Source organism: Prionailurus bengalensis, chromosome B3 (assembly GCF_016509475.1).
Source record: "Prionailurus bengalensis isolate Pbe53 chromosome B3, Fcat_Pben_1.1_paternal_pri, whole genome shotgun sequence".
NCBI lineage: Eukaryota > Metazoa > Chordata > Mammalia > Carnivora > Felidae > Prionailurus > Prionailurus bengalensis.
In genome coordinates this window covers 106,874,460-106,892,938 of record NC_057355.1, presented here as the reverse complement: position 1 = coordinate 106,892,938, position 18,479 = coordinate 106,874,460, and the positions used below count along the sequence as shown (strand labels likewise).

General features: G+C 41.2%; 1 protein-coding gene across 5 annotated transcripts in view; it reads right to left on the bottom strand.

Moving 5' to 3' along the window:
- DAAM1 (dishevelled associated activator of morphogenesis 1) overlaps nt 1-18,479 on the bottom strand; it is a 178,292-nt gene that overhangs the window by 87,948 nt on the left and 71,865 nt on the right. The gene's annotated exons all lie outside the window — the stretch shown is intronic.

Below are 18,479 nucleotides of genomic sequence, written 5' to 3'. Positions count from 1 at the left end.
AATAGCCTGCCCACTTCTCCTCCTTGCCTTTCCAATCCTTCCAATGGCACATCCAGAATTCATTAAAGCAGTGGTACTTAAACCTGAGAGAGTATCAGAATCACCTGGAGGACTCCTGAAATCATTGATCACCCCGTGTTAAGGATTGAGTCAGTAGGAGGATGTGTGAAAATGTGAGTATCTAAAAAGTTTCCAAGTGGTGCTGATGCTGCTGGTCCGGGGACCACATTTTAAAATGACTGCCTTAAAAATAGAGCTCCTGTGCTGTCCTGAGCTCCCAGTTCAAACAACTTCATTAGTTCCACATGCCTACGAAAGTAATTACATATTCCTCAGCTCGCCTTTGAGGTCTTCCATTTATAAGCCCCAAGTCACTTTGCCAGGCTTGCTTCTGGTTATCCCTTCTGCCCTGTTCTGTTAACCCCGCACCTCCAGGGCCTGGCCACTCTGGGCTGCATACCCAGATATGTGCTACTAGCTTCCTGGGGAAGTTCTCAATCTCGTTAAGACCTGCTGCCTCGTCTCCAGGATGGGCCTATCATTTCTCTTGCAGGGCTGTTGTGAAATTAGCAACATCAGCTAGGTATGGAATAAAGCTCAGCACAGGGCGGATAGCTGAGGAGCTGCAGTGTTGTTATTTCCTTCGTCATTTAAACATAAATCAGGTGCTATTTTCTTTTAAGAGCAAGGTAAACAGTTCAGTCACTTAAATGCACACCCACACATATTACACCCTAACCACAAGAAACTAGTTACGAATTTTGGCAATGAACAACCAGAGAAGGGACAAAAGATATTTATACCGAAAATTGCATTATGAGGAAACATGCTAAAATGTTAAAATTTTGGCATGCAACTATTATATATGTGAAGTGAGAATTTTTCTTCCTTCCTTCCTTTTTTAATTTCCTAGAAGCCACGCCTGCTCTCACCTATTGATGAATGGGGAAAATAATGGTGACATAAATTACTTGGGGTGGGGGGGGGTGGGGCAGATGCAGGGGTTGGCCAGGTTGGATATCCAAACAGCTCGATAATATGGTGCCTAGTTTGGGGAGAAGGTTTGTGATTTGTAGGAGAGAACAGCACTCCTTGTGTTGCCTCCTTTACTGTATTACAGCACTGTTTTTGCTAACTGAGCGGAGATGTGAACAAACATGTGAGTCCTAAAACCTACAGATTCACAGCAAAGAGTATTAATATTACTATATTTTGCTGTTAGAGGTAGAAAAATGCTCCCTCAGTTTTGAGACACACAAATGACCAATTTTGAATTGAGAGAACACAGTCGAATAGGACTTAGAAGCAGATGGTTTTATGCAAGAAGACACTTTGCATAAAATAAAAAATAAACTGCTATAGGGTCTCTGGATATAACTTTGGATTACAGTAAAAAAAATGGGGAAGAAATAAATGAATACTGGTAATAGTAATAGCTAACAATTACTGAGCACGTTCTATATGCTTAGTACTGTTTTGTAGGAATTAATTTAGTTTATTTTCACAACAATGCTATAAAGTGGGCACTGTTACCGCATTTTTTTTTTTTTTTTTTTTTTTTTTTTTTAAATTTTTTTTTCAACGTTTATTTTATTTTTGGGACAGAGAGAGACAGAGCATGAACGGGGGAGGGGCAGAGAGAGAGGGAGACACAGAATCGGAAACAGGCTCCAGGCTCCGAGCCATCAGCCCAGAGCCTGACGCGGGGCTCGAACTCACGTACCGCGAGATCGTGACCTGGCTGAAGTCGGACGCTTAACCGACTGCGCCACCCAGGCGCCCCTGTTACCGCATTTTAAAGGAAACTGAATCGTAGAAAGATTAAATAGCTTGCTCAAGGTAACAAAGCTAGCGAATGGCGGAGAAGGAACTGAAGTCTAGACTGTTTACAGAGTCCACGTTCCTAACCACTAGACCATTCATTCTGTTGATCATTCAACAAGTAGGTAAAATCATGGCACTGACGCAAATATGAAAATGTATCCATCTGCTGCACTCACGGCCTACTAAACTTCCGTTAGCAGAGAGAGGAAGATGTCCTCGTCAGACACCCCTGAGTTCCAGGCCTGGCTCTTATGGGTCATGCAAACTTGGACAAGTGACTTAACCTCCAAACTTCAGTTTCTTCACCTGGAAAATGAGAATGACAGCATCTATCTGAGAGAGTCCTCTCAAGGATTCATTCATGCAGCCAACAACTTGTTTTCAGGCTTTATTCAATGCTAGCCATTACGCTACATCCAAGAGACAAAAAAGTACCACAGAGCTCAAATTCTTGAGTAAGAAGGGAAATCAAATAATCACATGAACTGAGGTATGATCACACAAGATGCTGAGATCTGACAGCCCACTTGTGCAGAAAGGCAGAGCAGTGAAGGGCTGTCCCAAGGAAGTGAGGTCAAAGTTCAGATGACTAAGAACCAAATAGGTAACAAGCAGAGGGGACACTGAACAGTAGCCTTGAAGGACGATGTGAACTCTGGTCTTTCTCTTAGGAGCAACCAGAGGTCACTGGCAGATTCTGAGTAAGAATGACATAGATTAAATTAGATAATGACTGGGAGTGCCTAAGCACAATGTCCAGAGTGTAATAAGACCCCCATCCCTCCATTCCAAAAGTATCTCTCCTCTGACTCATTCCATTTTCATAACATGGCTGAATCAAGCATGTGAAACTCTTACAAGACTATTACAGCCTTAGAGATCAATCAACACTCGCTGTCCTACCCATTCCAGGACCAGGGCCAGACATTATAAAGAATACAAAGATGAATAACAGACCCCGATTTCATGGAATTTAAGAATCTAGTTAGCAAGACAAAGATGATAGAAAGCTTCAATGGTTCCCTTTCCTTTCAGGATCAAGTCCAAAATTCCTCAGGAGGTAGGTAGAGGCCCTTTGTGATAGGCTGACTTGTCTCCTCTCCTTCCCCTCCCCCTCCACCACTACCAGCAGCCACCTTTTAGCAGGTCTGATCACAAGCTGCCCACTTCTAAAAGTTTTCCACATGCTGTTCCCTTTTTTCAGAGAGCCCTTCCCACCATTTCTAAGGATCAGTCCTATTCAGCTAACCTTTTACAAGGTGTCAACTTTTCCCCTCCAGATAGCCTATCCTCACTTTCCTAGAGAGGGCAGCTCATCTATTTTCACCTATCCTTACAGCATTCATCACATTGCTACTGTTATATTATTGGCACGTCTGACTCCCATTCTGGACTCATTCCCAGAGGGCAGGAACTGAATTTGTTCTATTCGTTGTTGCTATTAAGTAATTATGGTGCCTGAAACAATACCTGACATAGCTGGATTCCCCACCCCCTGCCCCCCAAAAACGTAAGGTGAGGGAAGTTGAGGAAGCTAGGAGGAAGAGAAGGGACTATTGTAAGAACAGTATAGTATAGTATGTATAGTAATATATAGTATGCATATATTATATAATATATAATATATAGTATAAGTTTATATATAATAAACTATAGTATGTATAGTAATGCTCAATGTATTTCAAAGATTAATGCCCCCTTCACCTTTTCTGGTGGGTAAAATGTACATATGGTGAAATGTACAGATCTTAAGAATACAATTTTCAGTCTGGCAACAGAAGAGAGACTATCTCTCCTAGCCTGTAGCTTGCCTTTTTACTTTGTTAACAATCTATTTTGATCACTAGGTGTTTTTAATTTTAATGATGTCTAAGTGATTAATATTCTTTTCTTTCAGAGTTAGTGCTTTTTGTCTTCTCTGAGAAATCTTTGCAACTTTCAGGTCAAAAAAGTATTCTGTGGTTCCGCACGGAAACTGCCCAGTTGTAGTTTAAGCTTCTATGTTTGAATCTTACTCCACATCTCCTAGACCGGACTCCTGGGGTCCTTCTTTAGATACAAAAAAGCTGGATGGCTTTTGCCTTCTCTTTTTTCCAGCTACTTGTACTCATCTAGATATACTGCTGGACAAGGAAGGGAATTAAGCCACAGTTGATGGAAGAAGGAAAAAGAATGGAATGCAAACTAATTGGCAAATCATCTTGACATATTAGGCCCTTCAAGCTCTGCCATTACTTCAAAGCAATATTACAGATTACAGAGATTTTTCATTTTTATACTTAATTCAAAGACTGAAAGAGGCAATCATGGAAAACAAAACAGTTAGGATCACTTTATCTCAGACAGTATCTCTTTACAGGAGATTTTTAGAAAATGTACATTTATGGGGCAGAGGGCAGATTGGTGGCTGTGCAGGGCTAGAGGGAGGAGCAGGGGCTGACTGCAGATGGGCAGGGTGCTAGAAATGTTCTGAAGCAGGAGTGTGGTCATAGCGGCACAGCTGTATACATTTGCTAAAACTCACTGGACTGTTCGCTTACAAAAGGTGAATTCCATAGCATGTAAATTACATCTAAGCTGCTAAACAACAACAACAACAAAGTCAAGCTTGCTTGTTGGAGCCCCGAGGAAAACAAAAAGTTCAGAGTAGAGAAAATATAGTCTGTGTACGCTGGAAGGAAAGAAATTTCTGATTGAATATTAGATAAACTAAGGAGTTGGTTCAGAAGAGAAACGGATTGCAAAGAAATGTGAAGAGAAGGAAAGTGTGTTCTCCTTTAGGGTAAGCAGCTCACTCTGGGAACTGTTAAAATTTCACACACAACTTCTGTTTGAAACCAAAGATCACTTCTATGAAATATCTTTATCAGAATTATATAGATTCTATTAATATGCATTCCATTTAGACCAAGAGATAGTATTTCCCCTAAGGTCCCTTAATATTTTTTTTTATTATTTTTTTTAATGTTTATTTTTGACAGAGAGAGACAGAGCATGAGTGGGGGAGGGACAGAGAGAGAGAAGGAGACACAGAATCCAAAGCAGGCTCCAGGCTCTGAGCTGTCGGCACAGAGCCCAACGCGGGGCTCGAACTCACAGACCGTGAGATGACTTGAGCCCAAGTTGGACGCTCAACCGACTGAGCCACCCAGGCACCCTTAAAGTCCCTTAATATTAAATTAAATGATGTGTTAAATGTAATGATAAAGTTTCAAGAACTTTTTCAGTTTTGGGTTTTTTCCCCCCAATTTTCCCTACTGGTAGTGCTTATAGAGTACTTGCTCCTCTGGGCCTCTGTGAATTAATAAGCAAGTTTTCCGCTAAGATTAATAAATGTAATTAGCCCAGTTCCAGGGAACATCCCAGATGCTTCTAGATCACCTTACTGCTTTTGTTTTGTTGCAATCATGCTAAGTCACATACTCTTTTCCCCCAAACAACTGTTTTGCAATTCACGCCAAGACAAATAGAATGAACTTCTTTCCTACTCCGGATGGCCCAGCTCCTTTCACTGGCCACAGAATATTCTTTCGCATTATTCTTTGTTGGACAGAGTTTCCAGTTAACTGAAGGAAAATAATTTGGCCAGTGCTAAAAGAAGAAACATTTCCACCAAGCATCAGTCCTCTCCCCACAGTGCTCAAGCTTCTTGAAAACTAAAACCAGCAAACAAAACCCTCTAGGCTTTTCTTCTTAGAGAACATTTTAATTATGTTTTTAATATCTTTATATGTATTTCATATAGTATCTTGGGGAAAAGGTATAAATTATATATTTTTATATATATGAAAAATATTATATATATTTTAAGAGGAAAAGACCTCTGAGGGAAGCCCAGCTGTGGGAACTAAAGTTCCCTAACAAAGCATGTAATTAAGACCCACTTCTAAAAGGTTCTGTACAAAGAAATCTCACCAGTCCTACACTCTGCATAAGCGGGCAACACTATACAGAAATCTACATAAATCACAAAACAATTGGCACAGTATAAATAAATCTAAGGAAATGGATTGATTTGCTAGATAAAGCAAAGGAAGGAATTTTGAAATAATATACAATAAGGGTCTTGAATGGGTTGAAAGAGCTTTTCCAGATATTTAGCTAAACTGAAATATAGAGTTATTTATAAAACCTCCAAAACAGTATTGAAAGCATTTATTCTTTGAAAATCCACCAAATCAATAGATTTCAGTGAGCCAACAAGTAAGTTTCCAGCTAACCAGAGAAATCTCTAATAAAGGAATTCTGGGTTTCTATTTCTAATGAGTTAAGCTAACTCTTTACATACATACTAATACATATTCCCGCAGAGGTAGAAGGACATGCAATTGATGCGGTGGAGAAGGGAGAATTAAAAAAGTGAGGAGACGAGAAGATAGGTCCCTGGGGTCACCCTGCCAGTCAACTCACTCTTTTGTGTTTGTGTTTGGTTTTGCTCTTTAATAGTCCTTGACAAGGTAACCCACCCTCTGACTCAATGTACAGACCTCACAGAATTTCTAACCATAACTCAGACAAAGCTAAGTTTTCTCCTTCAGATTACACGCTTCAGGTATTTGCCCACAGCATGTAGACCCAATTCGCCCACCCTAGCCCCACCCACAAAAGGTTTCCCCACATGCCCTGTAGGCAGCAATCCTCAAGTTCACCTCACATACACGCTATGTTAGTGGTGTCTTTTCTGGATTTTTAACCTTCGCCTTCCATCCCATAACTCAATATAACCAGAAATAAGTCAAACACTCGGAGGGACAAGTGACTAGGCCTTAAGTCATATGACATGGTGATAAGTGCACCTTGGGGAAAAGGCCAAATTACAATTTTACACATGTATAGAAAAAAATGTTCTATTAGGCTGAGCTATTTCATCAAATTTATGAATGTCCTTTACCAGCACAGAAAGTGACCGTCACATCCATAGGTCACAGATTGCCAATTCAACTCTTAAAATTTAACCATCATGACCATGAGAAACAATATTGTACTTTCACTGTGGTGGTTTGAAATCTGAAAGTTAGATACCATATTTGTCAGTTTAAATGTAAGTACTGTTGGTGGGAATGCAAACTGGTGCAGCCGTTCTGGAAAACAGTGTGGAGGTTCCTCAAAAAATTAAAAATAGAACTACCCTATGACCCAGCAATAGCACTACTAGGAATTTATCCAAAGGATACAGGAGTGCTAATTCATAGGGGCACATGTACCTCAATGTTTACAGCAGCGCTTTCAACAATAGCCAAATTATGGAAAGAGCCCAAATGTCCATCAACTGATGAATGGATAAAGAAGATGTGGTTTGTATATACACTGGAATACTACTTGGCAATGAGAAAGAATGAAATCCTGCCATTTGCAGCAATGTGGATGGAACTGGAAGGTATTATGCTGAGTGAAATAAGTCAGTCAGAGAAAGACAGATATAGGTTTTCGTTCATATGTGGAACTTGAGAAACTTAACAGAAGACCATGGAGGGAGGGAAAGGGACAAAAATAGTTACAAACAGAGAGGGAGGGAGGCAAACATAAGAGACTCTTCAATACAGAGAACAAACTAAGGGCTGATGTGGGGTGGGGAAGAGGGGAAAATGGGTGGACAGTGAGGAGGGCACTTGTTGGGATGAGCACTGGGTGTTGTATGGAAGCGATGAACCACGGGAATCTGCCCTGAAAACCAAGAGCACACTGTATACACTGTCTGTTAGCCAACTAGACAATAAATTATATTTTAAAAAATTTTAAAAAGGATTTTGTAGATTTCTCCTCAAAAATAGAAAGAAAGAAAGAAAGAAAGAAAGAAAGAAAGAAAGAAAGAAAGAAAGAAAGAAAGAAAGAAAGAAAAGTATATTCGGTGACTTATTACCTGCTTCTAATTGGTCAGGAAAAAAAATAAATGGAAACAACTGCATGCTTTAAATCCCAAAATGGATGTGTACACACAGAGAATGAACCTTGAAGGTTTTCGGCCGGTAAGATCTCTGCAAACCCTATTAGTCATTACATGAAATACCACAATATGACTCACCACCACCTACGCAGTAATGTTCTCTGTGTCTGACAGACATGTTTTCACTCGATATATAAAAATAAGAAGTGAGATCCTACAAGCAAAGGCTGACTAATAGAAATAATTTTTAGTTTCTTACTACCAATGGTTAAGTGTTTTACACTATTTCCTTTAAGAGTAGACAATGAAAACTATATCCAGTTCGCTAGAAAAAATCTGCCGCTAAACCTGGGGCTTATTTAGCTTCTTTGTGTTATTTCAACCAGAAACTCGGAGCAATGTTAACTTTTATTAGTATACATCACCAGCAGTTTTCCAGGAATCTACAATAAATAAATCTGTTCTAAATATATGTCATAATCATCTCCCAGTATCCACCCAGCCACCCAAATATCCAGTTTTTTTAAAAAGTATTTTTAATGTTTATTTATTTTTGAGAGAGAGAAAGAGACAGAGTGTGAATGAGGGAGGGGCAGAGAGAGAGGTAGACAGAATCTGAAGCAGGCTCCAGGCTCTGAGCTGTCAGCCCAAGGCCTGACGCAGGGCTTGAAATCACCAACTGTGAGATCATGACCTGAGCTGAAGTCAGACCGAGCCATCCAGGCACCCCAGCCAAATACCCAGCTTTTATACCTATAACCTGGTACAACTTCTGTTGACAAGGCTTAATTGGGAGAATTGCTTAGCAGTATCTCCCTCACCGAATGGAGGGGCTTTGTCTCCTAGAAAGGCACCCTAAGGCCCTGTGGGCAACCGTGAAACCAAGTTCCACACGAGCCCCCTCCCTCAATGACTCTTGCCAGCCCAGGCCCCTCTCACACCTGCTCAGCATGCCCTTCAGAGACTTTTAGGCAGCTCAGATGACACTTTTAAGTTTTATTTGGGTCAAAAGATATTTAGCACAATAGGTCGCTTCTCCCATATTGCAGCTATGTATTTTACCATGTCATATATGATAGCGACTGTTAAGGACAAAAAATAATTCTTAAACCCTATCAACTTATCCTTTCAATCTGCTGTTGATGCCAGCCACTTTCATGCTCCCAGAGTAACTGACATCCAAATGAAGAAGATGAGTAAAGAGAATGACAAAGAGGTGGATGGGGGACAGGAAGGGTGCAGGGATCAGCCCGAATCCATACTTCTACTTTGAGAATAATTCAGAATACATACCCAATTGCTGGAGGATTCAGCAGTCATTAATTCATGCATATATGCATGCATGCATGCATGCAAATAGCTACTGAGCATCTCAAGCATTAACATTCAGTAATTACTCGTCTGGACCACAAGCATTTACTGAGCACCCACTCTGGGCCACACCCTGCTCTAGGCTCTGGGGGTCCTGAGGATAAAAAAAAGCCAGATACAACGCTTGTATGTCATTCTGCTCTCTGAAAGTGCAAAAGTGTCTATCCATAGAGGATTTAACATAACGAGTGTCCATATGGGAATAAACTCAAAGCATCTGATTATTTCAAAGATGGCAAGAGACTTGATGACTTTTTCTTCCACACGCAAAAAATGCCCATCTTTCCCGAAAACAACCTGTATATACATTCTAAGTGAGCTTTCATTTGGTTTAGTTTAGTTTTTAAATATCCCATTGTGTAATCAAATAAATAGCAGCTGTAGGATGTTTCCAGTGGATTCATTTAAAATTGGGCAGGAGAGAAAAAAAAATGCTGCATTTTCAGGGATCTTATTTAAAAAAAAAATACATAGAGATATGGTTCTTCATCCATAAGCCAAAAAAATCATAACTAAAAGATGTAACTGGTCCTGAGCTCCTATAACACGCATCAAGAAACAGCCTGAAATTCCTGAGTAATTTTGGGAATTGAAGGCGGGGGAAGGGAGGATTCCAAGTACAACGGATAAAATGACCGAGGACCATTAGAACTGAAATACACCATCCGCCTATTGTGCATTTACCTCTCAGAGGCCATGTGACATATGTTCTATGTGAGCAAATGATGTTTAGATGATTCCCAATGCGACAATATATATTCTCATGTGCAGTTATTTATACAAACTACCAAACTGTTCTAGCCATTACTGAAACACATTTTCAAAATTACACTTGAAAGCTTACCTAAACCACATGACTTATGGAGATGAAATTATTTCCCCCAGTCCTTTAAAACCCGTGTTGATTTATTTGGGGACATACAGAGAGTTGGCAAGTCAGTACAGTGTGTTGACTTTGTGTAATTCGCACATGGTAGCCTGAGGATTAAGTTAAATAATCATATTTTAAATTGTAGTCAAAAGCTAAGTAGGTATATACTGCTCAGAGTCTCTTTACAATTCATAGTAATGAAAATCATCAAGGCCAAGGGGACTCATAACCATTTTTTCACTAACATCATTAGTTCAGACATGGTTTTGCATTATTTGTATTTAAAAAAAAAAAGTTTTCATGTTTCTTTCCTCCACCTCTCCGCACTCTCCCATTTCAATCCCTGGAATCTAAATTTAGAAGTACCCAGAAGGGCGCCTGGGTGGCTCAGTCAGTTAAGCATCGGACTCTTGATTTCCACTCAAGTCATGATCTCACGGTTCATGGGATCAAGCCCTATGTTGGGCTCTGCGTTGAAAGCACGGAGCCTGCTTGGGATCATCCCTCTCCCTCTCTCTGCCCCTCCCCTGCTCTCTCTCAAAATAAATAAACTTTAAAAATAAATGAATAAATTTAGAAGCACCCATAAATAAGTGTATTGATTTATAACCGAGCATCTAACATGGAGTCAAAAAACGAAACCTAACAGCCTATAGGAAAGGACATTTGGAATGAATCTGGTGAGACAAAACATAAATTTAGCACCAGAAGGAGCAAAATGGTTTTGTAGTTTTACCTTAAGCTTCACTGGGTTTGTTTAGTAAATTAGAAGACAAGAAGGAAATTTAAGAAGCCATGTTGACCATCTTACTATCTCTAAGCAGACAGGGCCTCCAAGCAGCACAAAGAAATGTAGACTGTCAATTGGGATAAAGATCTACTACCAATCCTTCTTTGGCTCTTAGAATACAATGTTCTGTTCAGAAGTACAACACATATAAGCAAGCAAAACCACCTATATTAACATCACCTATGTCACAAACCGTCAGTTGTTCTCAGGGCCAAGATAATTTGTTTATAAAGTTCTGGGAGAGAGAGAGAGAGCGTGCGAGCGAGCCAGGGAGGGGCAGAGACAGAGGGAGACAGAATCTGAAGCACGCTCCAGGCTCTGAGCTGTCAGCATGGAGCCTGATGTGGGGTTCGCACCCACAAACCATGAGATCATGACCTGAACCGAAGTCGGACACTTAACCAAATGAGCCAACCAGGTTCCCTCTGTAAGAAACTTTCTATTCTTAGTCATGGCCTTTAGTGTAAATGGTGAGTTTAAAAAACCAAGAGATAAAAAGTGTTGAAACTTTTCATCAGTTGTAATGATAGTGGAAGAATTTTTATTAAAAAGAGCTTAAGACAGTCCTAGTAATAAAAGAAATTATGTTGGCAGCCTGTGGGAGATGAGTAACAATTCACGTAGCTAGGGGAAGAACAAAATTTGTATACTGCTAAGTCTGTAAGACAACTTTGGATTCCTGTAGCTCCTTTCATACCAAAATGACTTCAGAATATATTGAAAAATGAAGAGATTACTGATGTAAATTCCCAGGTGAATTCACTTGGCACAGCTTAACTTGACCGTGAATTCATCTGACTCTGATAACACCAACTAAATTCTCCCATTCCTGCTATCTTTATTTCTCATATCCTACGTTGGCTACTAATGTCCTCAGTAATTAGCAGTCATAAAACTGACCTATAGTAAGTAATTGACATTATAATTACATTTATGAGGATACAAATCCCATCAACCTATGGTATCCATGATCACCACATTCCCCATTGAGATTTAACTTTCACTGGTAATCCTCAATGGTATAAATGGTTGTTCTATGATCAGTAATGATTTTCTTAATAAGTTTCTTTAAAATATGCTACATTTCCTGGAAGGCACAGCACTCTATAGTTTATTATCCTAAAATATTAGACCCATTGGCCAAATAAATGGGACACTAAGCAATGGATTCAAAAGAAAACAGATTAACCAGAAAACAGTGTAAAATGTAATTGGTCATATTTCAGATTTAGGAAAACTTGGGTCCATACTGCATATTATTTCCAACCAGCCATAAATTCATAGTGATGCACCGTGTTAGAAATCAAAGTTTTCCTCTAATCAATCTATGAAACTGATTCCAAATACACAAAACAGTGTGTGTACTAGAAGAGTGGAGATTTAGTGCAAAACACTTCAAAAATAATAGCCAGCCTTGTCTTAAACCTGGTTTCTCACCTAAAATCTCACCCAGGGCTATTTTGCACATTTCACAAGGCAAGAGGGCTGAGGGAACTCGTTAGGAGATACCAATTCCAGTATCACTGCTGCTGTGGAATATTCTGCAGGGAACACTTAGCCCATCAATTCCAGGTGGATGCAGGAGTCTATGCACTGGGTAGAAGGGCAGAAAGCGGGAAGAGGGGGCTCCTAGTAATTCTCTATTTCCTTTTTATTTCAAAACTAAAGTGCCCTGAGGAGGCATGTGCTACAGCAAGATAGCATCTCATCTCAACAAGTGGACTCAAATGAAAACATACTCAGAATCTATTCAAGAAGACGTGAAACCTTTTGCTTAACTTACCAACACTTCACAGAGACTGCAAAGAACAACGGTCATTTTTGTAAATGTAATCAAATAGCAATATATTTTGCCGTACTTTCATACACAGTAAAACCCCGGATGGCAAGTAACTTGCTCTACAAGTGTTCCGCAAGACAAGCAAATGTTTCTAATAAATTTTAACTTGATAAACGAGCGATGTCTTGCAACAGGAGTAGTAGGTGACACCGAATATCACATGACCACAACTGAGCCAATGGTTATTCTCTCTCTCTCTCTCTCTGCAGGATTGTGGGTGATCGTCTCCCTTTCTCAGATGCTTGGTCTCAGGTTGAGGTGTTTGGCAGAAATCAATGATTTTTCAGAACATTGGAAGGTGCCCGCAACTGGCACTTTTTTTTTGATACTTCAAAGCACCTAGGGACAGTCCCCTGCTTTTTCATCCAAGAGTAAGCTTAGGAATGCTTTGCTTCATTCTAGGTCAGGCGGCCTGCAGATATAGACCGTTTCCTCTGCTGCCTTATTGCCAGTTACATTAAATACAGTATATGACAGAATTTATTAATACTGTAGTCAACATCCGTACGAGCATATACAATGGCCCCCATGCAGAAAAAGACTCCATGGAGCCAAAAGATAGCAGTGATTCCATCAGTGACAGTGAAAGTCGTCCTGCACAGTACCCTCCTCTCTCTGGTCTCCCTCACACAACCATGAAGGTTTTCAAAGGAAAGTGCAGGTTAATTTGTTTATTTTTCTTTATATTTTGTATTTTATTATTTTGTTACTATATTATAGCATTGAGTTTCCATTGTTCCTTATGGGGAAATTCGCTTTGATATACAACTGCTCTGGATTGCAAGCATGCTTCTGGAACGAATTATGCTGGCAAACCAAGGTTTTATTATATTTGGTTTGCTGAGAAAACCTATAAAAAAGCAGAGGCACCTTCCTCTCATTCAAATAAGAATCTGAGATAGAGAATTAAATCAATAACACAACCGTCCCCATCCCCTTTTCCAGAACCGCTTCTCAGAAGCCCCAGTCCTCCCAGCTTCCTATTTCATGTTCCATCTACACTGAGCTTTCTGTTCTTTGAGCCTTCCACACTTTCTCTCACCTCCCGGCCCCCTACTGTGCTGTTCTCAAGGTCTGTAACAATCTCTCCTCTTTGCCCTGATATTCCTACTAGATTTTCATGTCTTAACATTAAATGAAACCTCTCCCACAAAGCCTTCCAAGACCCTTCCACACTAAGTTAGGAAAATGTGGGGTTTAGAATCTAGCAAGTTTGTTATTAACTTGACAGCTAAGCTAAGGAGTCAAGCAAATGAAAATCAAAATATGTACCTTCTTTCTCACTCATGTAAGCTGAGTTGGAGAACTCAATTTTCATCTGAGGACAAGTGGCCTTGCTGAGATTTCAAGGCTGAATTAGACACTCACCTACCAGTGGTAGGGTCAGCTGGACAACTGTAGAACTCCCCAAGGGGAGCTCACTGCTAGGAAATTTATAGTACCACGGGCCACAAAACGTGTTTCCTGAAAGCTGGTTGATTGGCAGAGAAATCGACAGAGAAAGGGACTGAGGGATGCATATTCCCATAAGGACTTGGAAGAGAAGCTAGGAATTACTGGGCAAGAGAGCTAGGTTTACAGATATGGAACCTGTGAGTGCAACTCCCTTCTTGTGGAAAAAGGCGAATGAACATTCTTCCCCAACAATATATACTGCTGGAAGAGCCCCTCATAATCCTGGGGCACACTGGATAAGATTGTGTATTTGCCTATTTCCCCGCTACACCTTTGGTCCCATAAATTCATTAACAACCATGGCTGCTTTGCTCACCAGTTATCTCAGGACACACAGCAGCCACTCATCACACGCACACACCCTGAAAGAACTGACCGGTCAATTAGTAACACATCCTTCTATTCATCCCAAAGGAAATCTATTTGCTAACATTGAGATGAAAAAGTTATTTGAATAAGGACAACTTACAGATTCATGATACCTAGGGGTCTTCAAATAGGTCAGCAAAAACAATCTAAGACCTTTAGAAGCCTGTAGAAAAGGCAAGACTATAGCTGAATCTTATTTTATGGGAACAGTGTTGACTCTTGGGTTGGTTATGCTCACGATGTGTGGCTGAAGCAAAGGACAAAGCAGAAAAAGTGGGGAGAGGAGGTGGGGGAGGTAATACAGGAAAAAAAGGATTGATGCTCGAAAGGCATAAAATACAGAGTTGGCAGAGATTACACAAACTCTCAACTCAATTTTAACACAAATCAGTTAAAATTGTTAGCATAGAGACTATTTCTGTGTGACAACTCACAAAAATAAATTAATTAGATAGTTAAAAAATTCCCAAGTTACATGTTCTCAGTTCTCCAGGAGCCATCGAACAGCTTTAGAAGCAGCATGTCAATCGGTAGGAAGTAATAGCAAGTGTCGGCAGAGATAGGGTCAAACTGGAACCCTCATACACTGCAGGTGGGAATGTAAAATGGTGCAGACACTTTGGAAAACAGTCTGGCAATTCCTAAAAATTTAAGCATTGTGTTAGCATATGGCCCAGAAATTCCACTCCTAGGTCTGCACCCGTGCGAACTGAAAATATATTTCCATGCAAAAACTTGGGTATGAATAAAGTTTACAGTGGCATTATTCATAATAGCTGAAGACTGGCAACAATCCAAATGTCTGTCAATGACGAATGGAGAAACAAAATGTGGTATGTCCATACAGTGGAGTATTATTCAACCATAGAAGGAAAAGAAGTATCGAAACATGCTGCAACATGGATACACTGAAAAGATTACGGTAAGTGAAAGAAGCCGGTCACAAAGGACCACATATTACACAATTCTATTTTTATGAAATACCCAGAATAGACAAATTCACAGAAACAAGAGTAGATTAGAGGTAGCCAGGGGATGGCGAGCTGGGGAGAAATGAGAAGTGACAGTTAATGGGTAAGGGAGTTACTTTTGCAGGTCATGAAAACATGCTAAAATTTATTGTGGTGATGCTTGCACAACTAAAAGCCATTGAGCTGTACACTGTAAATAGGTGGATTATAGTCTGTGAGTTATATCTCAATAAAGCTGTTAGGGAAAAAAAAAAATAGGCAGGGTTTTGGACTGGGACCCCCAGGAACCACTACATCCTGAAATTGGAACGAGTCTGGTTCCACTGCCTATGGCAGGCACTCCTCACGGCCCACCCTCCTTACAGATTCCTGTGGCTGACCTCCCGCTCAGGCTTGCTTTATTTATGAGATGATAAGGTTGCAGCAAGCAATTCTGAAGGCAACCTATTTGGTACCGCTCATTTAAAAACATTAAATGAGTGTGTCATCAGAAGAGGCCAAGGAAACTAGCTGACACCAACCGGCTGTGATGAGATGCTTTCCAACAGATACAGAGGTAAAATGCCCTGCAAGTTAGGACCCACTCTGGCTCACTCACAGCGGGCAGATTAGCTTTCAAGAAAAGGAAAAACCTGGGATATGTGCTTAGGGTGTTGTGCCCAGGAAATACTTATCTCCCATCCTTCTCATTGCACTAGGATGTGGGTTATAAAGCACCTAAGAGGTGCCCCCCCCCTTTTTTTTTTTTTAATTTTTTTTTCAACGTTTTTATTTATTTTTGGGACAGAGAGAGACAGAGCATGAACGGGGGAGGGGCAGAGAGAGAGGGAGACACAGAATCGGAAACAGGCTCCAGGCTCCGAGCCATCAGCCCAGAGCCTGACGCGGGGCTCGAACTCACGGACCGCGAGATCGTGACCTGGCTGAAGTCGGCCGCTTAACCGACTGCGCCACCCAGGCGCCCCAGGTGCCCCCCTTTTTAAAGAAGTTATCTTCTTTATACCAATCCTATCACAGAGACGGTATTGTCCCCATTGTATAGGCAAGGCAATAAACTTAAATTCCAATAGAAACCGTCTTAAAGGCAGTCACCCCGGGTTGCAGAGCAGTCTGACTCCACAGGCCAAGCACGCTCCCGTTCCCCACCTGGCCTCCCTATCCTGTGCACGGGCAGAGGCAGAAGCGCTTCTGCGAACACTCAAGAGAACCCACAGAGGTTTCCCATGGCTCTGAGCCCACCTCTCTTGCCCCAGCACACCCCTGGCCATTGGATGGGTTTGTGGTCTAAGTCCCTGAAGTAAGGAGTGGACAGAAATCCATCCGTCACTCACCGGGACAGATACAAACCTCAATATAATTTGTTTTCCAATGGTTTCGGCTTAAAGTTCTGGTTTGGCATTGGCTTTTTAACAACTAACAGCTGTAGGCAATTTCCACACAGAATAAAGACATCAATAAGGCAGAGGAGTGGAATTTTCTCCCTTATGAATACAGAGCAATGAGCTGCCTTCAAGATGTACATGGAGCTGCCACCACACAGGCTCTGGCTTAGGTCTCATCTGGGGAATCTGATAGAGCACAATTGAAAAGACAGTGGATGTAGAGGCTGTGAGGGTACTAACTCTGCCCACCAGCTCCAACTACCACCAAGTGGGCCCTCATCTATCAGCAACATCTATCTCCTTAGGTGGGCTTTGGGTTTTCAAATACTTTAAATGGGATACACTGGACCAGATGGACTTGACAGATACATTCAGAACTTCTCATCCAAAAGCAGCAAAATACACATTCTTCTCGAGTGCACGTGGAACATTCCCCAAGATAGATCACATACTGGGTCATAAAATACTTTACGTGGGAAATAAAACCAAGCCCGTGAATACATTATTGCCCTTCCTGATAGCCATCATGGTAGATGATTCACTGCCTCTCCCTGGAAGAGGATTGTATGTCCTCCACTGCCCCAGTGACCTCAGGATTGTCCATGCGACTTGTGGTGCCAGTCTCTACAGAAGGATGATTCATCCTTCCCCTGTGATCTCAGGAGTGGCCACGTGATTTTCACCTGCCAAAGAAATGTGGGCAGAAGTGCCACATGCCATTTCCAAGCATAAGCTTAGAGCCTACTAGCAGTTTGCCATGTCCCTCCTTACTCTTCCATCAGGCCTGGGTCTTGGATGAAAGATGGTGAGGAACAAAACCACACCTGACCCACAAGGGACATGCAGCATTAGCAAGGGATAAGCTGTTGTAGTTTGTAACTGTCACAGGATGAACTAGCTGAGATGACTGAGACAGCCATTGACACCGATCCCCACCACTTCCCTTCTTACCTTCAATCACTCACAGCTCACATCCTCCAGAACGTCTTCCTTGACCACCCTCCTCATCACTGTCCTATACCTCACAACACATCTACACACCATGCAGAGGTGGGTTGTGCTTCTTCCTCTAGTGGCATTGTACTTTTTTATCAATCCCCTTTTGCTACTGAAACTGTCAGCTGTTTCAGGTAAGGTTCCAGTTTCCGACTTCGAACCTCCCCATTAACACCTAGAACATAAACTCTGCATGCAGAGGTGGGAGAGGGGAGAGATTCCTTAAACACCAAAAATATTCATCCACATCGTAAAACACAAACATGCTGCCAACAGCCATCTCTTCTTTTTCCCAACCAATTCTGGTTGGTAATAGGCTTGGTAATACTCTCATATTGCCTTATCTTATAGGGTAAGTCTATAGGTAAATTCTGTTCTGGAAGAGCTGGAGTGGACTGATCGCTTCAGATATTACCCCTGGAGGGCAGTAACACAGGCTACATTACTTTCTGACCTAAGAGTCATGCAAAATGATAGCACTCTCGAGTATCTGTTGAATGATACAAATGGTCTGATTCGTCCGATTAGAACTAACTCCATTACAAAATGCCGGCAATGATCGAGGGAGGATAGAGTACTCATGTAACATTTATTGAGCACCCAATGAGGGCCAGGCACTGGGCCATTCCCACTATGTATTACTCTCACTTCGACACTACATCACACTAGAAGGAGGACTTATTTTTTTTCTCACTTTCCAGAAAACAGGCTCATATGCTTCTTCCA